Source organism: Caretta caretta, chromosome 9 (assembly GCF_965140235.1).
Source record: "Caretta caretta isolate rCarCar2 chromosome 9, rCarCar1.hap1, whole genome shotgun sequence".
NCBI lineage: Eukaryota > Metazoa > Chordata > Testudines > Cheloniidae > Caretta > Caretta caretta.
In genome coordinates, this window is record NC_134214.1 from 17,248,011 (window position 1) to 17,256,406 (window position 8,396).

At 42.1% G+C, this 8,396-nt stretch overlaps 1 non-coding gene across 1 annotated transcript; it reads right to left on the reverse strand.

Annotated features, from left to right (window-relative positions):
* Positions 1-4,553: 4,553 nt before the first annotated feature.
* On the reverse strand, positions 4,554-4,626 carry TRNAV-AAC (transfer RNA valine (anticodon AAC)). Its single transcript has one exon. It is a non-coding gene; the product is annotated as a tRNA-Val (tRNA).
* Between the last annotated feature and the right edge of the window lie 3,770 nt (positions 4,627-8,396).

Consider the following 8,396-nt stretch of genomic DNA (forward strand, 5'->3'; position numbering starts at 1 on the left):
ACCGCTAGTGGCGTTCTGTTATTTTCTTTGTTAGGCCTGTCCTGTAGTAGGTAACTTCTGGGAACTCTTCTGGCTCTATCAATCTGTTTCTTTACTTCTGCAGGTGGGTATTGTAGTTGTAAGAAAGCTTGACAGAGATCTTGTAGGTGTTTGTCTCTGTCTGAGGGGTTGGAGCAAATGCGGTTGTATCGCAGAGCTTGGCTGTAGACGATGGATCGTGTGGTGTGGTCAGGGTGAAAGCTGGAGGCATGCAGGTAGGAATAGCGAGTGGTCAGTTTAGATGAGCTATTACCAGCAGGAGAGTGAGTTTGTGTGTGTATGGGGGTGGGGGGGATGTGAGAAAACCTGGATCTATGCAGGAAATAGCCCGACTTGATTATGTAAAGAGTTGTCACTTTGGATGGGCTAGCACCAGCAGGAGAGTGAATTTGTGTGGGGGGGTGGAGGGTGAGAAAACCTGGATTTGTGCTGGAAATGGCCCACCTGTTGATCACTTTAGATAAGCTATTACCAGCAGGACAGTGGGGTGGGAGGAGGTATTGTTTCATATTCTCTGTGTGTATATAAAGTCTGCTGCAGTTTCCACGGTATACATCTGATGAAGTGAGCTGTAGCTCACGAAAGCTCATGCTCAAATAAATTGGTTAGTCTCTAAGGTGCCACAAGTACTCCTTTTCTTTTTGCGAATACAGACTAACACGGCTGTTCCTCTGAAACCTATATTGGTTTAAGTTCACACCTTGCCTTAAACTGGTGTGGGAGCAGGGCCCTTGCTGTGTAGACATGGCCTCTTAAAGCAAGGAGCCAACCTTGAACTTAAGATCCATATCTCAAGCCATGATTCAGCGAGTCTGGTTCCAGGTGGTTGGTTTAAACCTTTTTCCAGCAAAAACATACAGAACTCTTTAAACATAGTTTCTGGATGTAGATTGCAGTGTGAAATATGTACCCTGAGACACACAGTCACATGCATACATATATTCAAACTAGAACATGGAGAGGCACACAGCCATGCACAGAGAACGATGCACAGAGAACCATGTGCACGCACTCTCACAGATAACTGTTACAGTTTGATAGTAAGATCTGATTAGTTAGTTAGATCTTCTCAGATGATTGTGCAGCCTTCTTGGCTTCCTTTGCCTCATCTAGAAAGGGAAATTGAAGGTCTTTATTTTTTACTTTATGCTACCTCTCAGCTATCTTATCTGTAAATGATGGGAATGCTGGTTGCTTCTCTCCACACTAGTGTTATGAGGCCATGGTCAATAATTAAGGTTGTGAAGTGTACAGAAATATTAAATGCAGTCAACTGATGAAGAGATGAGCTTCTGGGTGTCAACCTGGTGCCCGTTCCCCTAAAGAGTACTTTATCAGAAAGATGTGCACTTGTGCTCTCAGATCTCTACCTCTCATCTCTACCTGAGAGTGGTGGGCAGGAATATGGACCAGTCTGTACAGTTGTGAATAACTTCCTATTGACTAGTAGTTTGATCTTCGTACAGATACATTGCATTTAATTGGGGGTATTCAAGTGATATATTTCATGTGGATTTTTAACTCCTTTCCCCCCACTCCACTCACTTTTCCAAATTTGTGCACAAAAATCATTATAGTTATGACTTTTTTAAAAAAAAAATAGGTTACTGGAGGGAGGGGAAGAGCTGTGTCTTGGAAACCTCTTGATCAAATGAGGTTGAATTTGCACCATAAACTACCCCGGTTCCTTAATTGGCTGGCACTATCATTTTCAAACGGATATGATGATGTATGTGGATTTTAGCAAAGTTCTGCTTTAAACAAAAACTACATTTCAACTGTCACAGTAACTGCACTAAATGCATATCTGACTCCTCTTAGACTCATTGAGTGCACCCCTCTTAGATCTTGTGCCTCATGCCATCACCTTCCTTGGATTAGAATCATGGGGTTCTTCCACTCTACTGCCCTGGCTGCAGTCCCTGGTTATTGTGATTACCTCAGAAGGTCTGACTTACGTTCAGCACTTGCAGTTTTCTTACCTCTAGGAGCAATGACCATGGTAACCAGTGACAAGACAGCCTTCTGAAAGCAAAGTATTATTTAAACATGAATGTTTTCTCTGAAATGCTCTATTAAAACTATAGACTGTATGTATGTCTAGCTAAACAGGCATCTAACAATTTCCTATATGGAGGACCTAGTAATTCTAACTTCCTACAGACTCTTCTTCAGACCCTCTCTCTGTGTCACCTTGTTTTCCTCGGCAGCTCCTGGAACTGACCCCTTTCCTCTCACCTTTTAACTGTTCAGACCTGGTCTACATAGCAAGTTAGGTCAGTTTAACTACATCAGTCAGGAGTATGAAAAATCCTACCTAAGGGCACGTCTTCACTAGCAACGCTAAAGTGCTGCTGCGGCAGCGTTTTAGCGTTGCTTGTGTAGTCGTGGCAGAGTGCTGGGAGACAGCACTAAAAAACCGCCTCCACGAGGGGAATAGCTACCAGTGCTGGGAGCACGGCTCCCAGTGCTGGTGCACTGTCTACACTGGTGCTTTACAGCGCTGAAACTTCCTGCCCTCAGGAGTGTTTTTCCCCCGTGTAGACGGGGGAAGAATTCTTCCATTGACCTAGCTACTGCCTCTCAGGGAGGTGGATAACCTACACCAACGGGAGAACCACTCCCATCATCATAGTTTGTGTCTACACTCAAGTGCTCAGTGGCACCACTGTAGCTTTTTAAGTGTAGACAAGCCCTTTGTGTTCTTTTGATCGCTAAGCTCCCAACATGGAAAAACAACTGTATCATATCAAACTGGTGTCTGGAATTACACCATTCTGTTGTGACTGCCCCTCCCTACCATGTTTGCTGGGAAATTATTTATCTGGATCCATTGTATTGCTTTAAGCTTGTTTTTCCCAGAGCCCCTTATTAAGTTAGAATAATACATTCAAACAGGAAATTTGAATAACCCAACATAATTCTACAGTAACTTTATCTTACTGACCAGGTCACATAAAGTGTTTATAAAATTATTACATCTCAGTATCTTTAGCTTATTATAACATAGCATCTTCAAGGCTGTCACAGCAACTATAACTAAAGTGCATCTGTGGCTGACCCATAAATAGGAAAAAGCTTTCACAGATCCATTAAGGGAATGTTAATTGGTACAGTCTAGAGTTAATGCAGATAATTAAATATTTAATTAAGATAGTAGAATACGCTAACGGTTCTGTTTTACTAGATGAACTAAATTAAAATCAGTTTTATTTGCTGTTAAAAATTTTGAGCTGCCTGGTGTGTCTTCTTTGGTTCCGTTGCTTTTGTTACCAATGTCCCTACATTTCACATATCAATAATATGAATGAAAGTGACAATATTACAATAGTTATTTATCAGCACTAATATTGCCTGTCAAAGGTTCAGACAATGCATTTCAGGCTAATTGACAAAGATAGCAAGATATGTAAGCCCCCATCTACCCTTTAAATAGATGCACACAATTACAATTTCTTGTTGAAAATCTAATGGCCAATTGTATTATCACAATATATATGTTTTAACAATTGTTTCCATTATTACCATTGCAAAGTGACCTATTTGCTACATTAGTTTTATTATTGCTTGCTCTATTATTATTTGTTGTTTACTGAGGACCATCAGTATGCTTTGCACCATTTAATTACACATAGGAAAATATGGTCCCTGCCCAAAACAGCATACATGCTAAGGCCCCAATCCTGCAATCCTTTATGCACATGAGCAATTTTATTTGAACTCAATGGGACTATTCAGAGGAATAAAGCTACCTGTGTAAATGTTTGCATGGTCAGAGCATGCATTAGAAATACAGTTAAAACAAAGAATGTACCAGCTTTTTCTTTCTTTCTTTCTTGAACATTGAAAGTCTTTGCAAAAGAAGTGTTTCTTAAGGAATTATTTGAATAATTAATATCAGAATAATAAAAATAACATAATAATAATAATAATTAATACTGTATGCTAATTTTTATTTTGTTATCCATGGAGATCACGGGATGGTACAGAAGGCGTCAACTTTAATGTTAGACAAATTTAATTGTTAACAAAGAAAAACTAGCAAAATAATAAGCTGCTTAATATTATTCACTATTTTCAGGGCTTTGATATTGCCCTTAGGCTCTTCTCATATACGAGATATGATTTCATTACAAAATACACATAACTGAAACCTAAAACGGTGCTCAAAACTTTTAATCAACTTCAAATTGTGTATTTTTGCACTCATTTAAACTGCTGTTTAAAAAGAATCTAACAAAACTATTAATTTGAAACAGATTCCACTAGTGTACATTCAAGTATGAATTATTAAACAAAAACAAAACCGGAGAGCTGGCTGGTCAATGCTATAAAGCACTTTACTTTTTCGAAGATCTTATCCTGACAAAATGAAAGGATTAAAATGGTACCAGTCAAAGAGATTTTAAGCTGCCCCTTTTGGAAATGTTTTTTTTTTTTCCCTAATGCAACAGTATCCAGCATAGTACAATGTATTTAAAAGAAGTCTTAAAACACAGATTTACGGACAAAACTGTTTCCGCCCGGTTTCGAACCGGGGACCTTTCGCGTGTTAGGCGAACGTGATAACCACTACACTACGGAAACTCGCCTGTTAAACAGTTTTGAAACTGTCTCTTTTATGAATGTGCTGGAGGACCCTGAGTGTTCTAATAAGAGTTGCAATGTGCAGGACCTTTATTTACAACGTTAGCGCCATTTTCCGGAGAAGCAACCCCTGCCTAGATTCAGGTGGACGACACTTGCATCTGACCAGGTCTCCAGGCACTCAGTGGATCTGACCAGGTCTCCAGGCACTCAGTGGAGCGCCTAACACAAACATGGGTTAGACTGACGCAAAAATTGCTTGAAACACCACAGTGACAACAGTTGGGGGGGGAGGGGGGGAGCTCTCCCCGGGCCACTGCAACGGGGCTCCACGCGACTGCGCTTCTGGAGCATGCACGGCCCCCTCCCGTGACTATGGACTGGCCCCTCTGCTCCGAGCACCGCATCCCACCCACCCATCAGGCATGGCACCCTAGCGCCCAGCAGGGGCGGCACTGAGGACTGCAACACATCATTGGGCAGCACCCACCGCCGAGGATACAATTAATCGATTCGCCACTGAGTAGGCATCAATTTATGCCTCCCCTCCCCCCCCGCGACTTTCCCGGGCGTCACGTGCACAACAGAGCCCCCACTCCAGGCGCCCCCCAGGCCCGGGGCAGGCGCAGCGCACCCCCTCGCGGGTGAGGGCTGCGTACGGTATGTATCCCATACCCCCCGCCTCCGCGGCGTGCGCAGCACCGCCCCGCAGGACGCACGACCCTGGGGAGCGAGTATAATAACTCCGGGTTCCCTCCCTAAACCGGGTCTGCCTCGTGTGTCCCTTCGCAGCCTGACCCGTGCCCCGCTCTGGGGACTGTAGAGCAGGCAGAGCTGCATAGGAGCGCCTACAACGTTCACATGGGCCTCAGAGTAGCAGCCGTGTTAGTCTGTATTCGCAAAAAGACAAGGAGGACTTGTGGCACCTTAGAGACTAACCAATTTATCTGAGCATAAGCTTTCGTGGATTCCACTGAATGCATCCGATGAAGTGAGCTGTAGCTCACGAAAGCTTATGCTCAGATAAATTGGTTAGTCTCTAAGGTGCCACTAGTACTCCTTTTCCTTTTACGTTGGGCCTGTGGCTAAGACGCAGTCGCCCCCTTTTGACACCTACCCAGCCCCAAGCGTCAATCTACTCTCTCCAGTGCTTGGTGCAAAGACTAGGGGCAGGGCTCAAGAAGGACATAATCTTCCTTTTTGGCATTTTCAAAGGCTACCTGTTTGAAACAGATACACAGTGCGGGTGGGAGGAGCTTTAATTTCGTGATCAACTTTGTGTTCCTAAGTAGTTAAGCATGATACATATAGTTTGACTTTATTTTGAGTCACACACATGCTCCCCCCCCCCACTGGCATACCACCATTTATGTTTATTTTTTCCTTTTATAGATTGGATGGTTGGTGGAAGATATTCCTTCAACAACTAGAGTGTATTAAAATTAATATCTGAATTCTAATAAACTATTATTCCTGTAGATTAAGTGACTCAATATTCGTTTAGTACTGTAGTATTAAAGGGAGCTCAGTTTTGGACTAAAATTTAAATGTTGTTAAAATAACTTAACCAAAAATCAGTCAAATATTTAAAATAAATAAATAGATAAATTTGTTAGTCTCTAAGGTGCCACAAGGACTCCTCATTATTTTTGCTGATACAGACTAACACAGCTATCACTCTGAAACCTGCCAAATATTTCTGTTAATTTAAAAAACAAGGACAGTAAAAGCAGGATTTTTTGAAATCAGAAAGCAAACAGTCCCCCACTGATGTTTGTATCTAAACAATGCAGCATTGTGATAGTAAATAGTGGAAGTTATGGCTCTGATCCTACAATTGGATGCACGTGGCTGGACCCCAATAGCCACCTACACAGACCCAGTTACAAAATCCTGGCCTTAATTTGTAGGACCAAGAAAAAAAGAACATTATAGCAACACTGAAGAGGGTAAAATTTCTCATATAAAGCTGAAAAGAGCTATAAGAAGAAAAGTAAATGTTGTATTTATATTACCAATAACATATACCTACGGTGTCTTTAATCCCAAAGAATAACAAAACCCTTTACAAATTTAACAAATTGACAGGCAAACTATATATATACAAAAAGAAAAGGAGTACTTGTGGCACCTTAGAGACTAACCAATTTATTTGAGCATGAGCTTTCGTGAGCTACAGCTCACTTGAGCTGTAGCTCACGAAAGCTCATGCTCAAATAAATTGGTTAGTCTCTAAGGTGCCACAAGTACTCCTTTTCTTTTTGCGAATACAGACTAACACGGCTGTTCCTCTGAAACCTATATATATACATATATATATATATATGAATCACTTCATTCACCTCAGAAATGTTAACATCTTTGGAATGAAATTCAGCCACTATTTAACAATACCACTCAGTTTAGAGAAAGTAAAGAAGACTGTGCCCAATTAAAACTGTTTTGGGAACCTAGACTGCAAAATACAATTGCCTGAGTTGGAATTTGTCTTGGACACAATGGTTAACAGCTTGACTCTTACAAAAAGTGTCTTGATGATGATTTAATGACCTCAAATCATCAAGACCTCATATCCCATATATTAAATTAAGCTGCTAGGACCTGTCTTAGGCAAAAGCAAAATAGGCATCTACTGAGACTTGTGTATTGGAAAGCCAGAGAACTAATTCAGTACTCTGTGGATCTGTCCAGCCTCCCTTTCAAGCAAGAGAATAAGGAGAGATTCCCCACCATTGTCCAGAGCAAAGCTTGGGTCTGACCACATGATTATGGCAGGCTTGCCAGTCTCAAGGTGCTGCCTGCCCTAAAGGTGTGTTAGAAGATTTCATTACTGACTGAGAGGGAAAAGTCCCACCACCAGAATTAACACCATCAATTCCCAGTGGCAACTTGCAGATCTTGGACCTCCCTAGCAGATTATTCTAATTATTTTTAAAGTATATTAATCAAATTTAAAAAAGAAAAACCCTACCCCAATCAAATATTTTATCCTAAAAAAGAGAGAGCCCCAGGAATGTTGTTATTGCTATTAGTTTTCATATGGAAGGCAATGAGGCACTCAGCTACTACAGGTTTCAGAGTAACAGCCGTGTTAGTCTGTATTCGCAAAAAGAAAAGGAGTACTTGTGGCACCTTAGAGACTAACCAATTTATTTGAGCATGAGCTTTCATGAGCTACAGCTCACTTCATTGGATGCATACCGTGGAAACTGCAGAAGACATTATATACACACAGAGACCATGAAACAATACCTCCTCCCGCCCTACTGTCCTGCTGGTAATAGCTTATCTAAAGTGATCATCAAGTTGGGCCATTTCCAGCACAAATCCAGGTTTTCTCACCCTCCGCCCCCCCCCCCCCACACACACACACAAACTCACTCTCCTGCTGGTAATAGCCCATCCAAAGTGACCACTCTCTTCACAATGTGTATGATAATCAAAGTGGGCCATTTCCTGCACAAATCCAGGTTCTCTCACTCCCTCCAAAAACCACACACACAGCTACTACAGTGACAGGTAGCAAGTTAAATCATGGGGCTCCAAGCCAGCTCCTCCAGCAATCAGGGAGTTTCCCATGCAGGTAGTAAACAGTTGGACTTTTCTTAGCTTGATAAGAGCTGAGGGGGTGTCTTAGCAACCAGGGCACTACTCCTGTATGTGCCTCTGTCATAATAGGAGGGGATTATCACATGAAGGGGAAGTTGCTGGCCCTCACCACTCCCCAGTGGCCTGTGCGGGAAGTGGCAGGTGGAAAGCCACATCCTGGG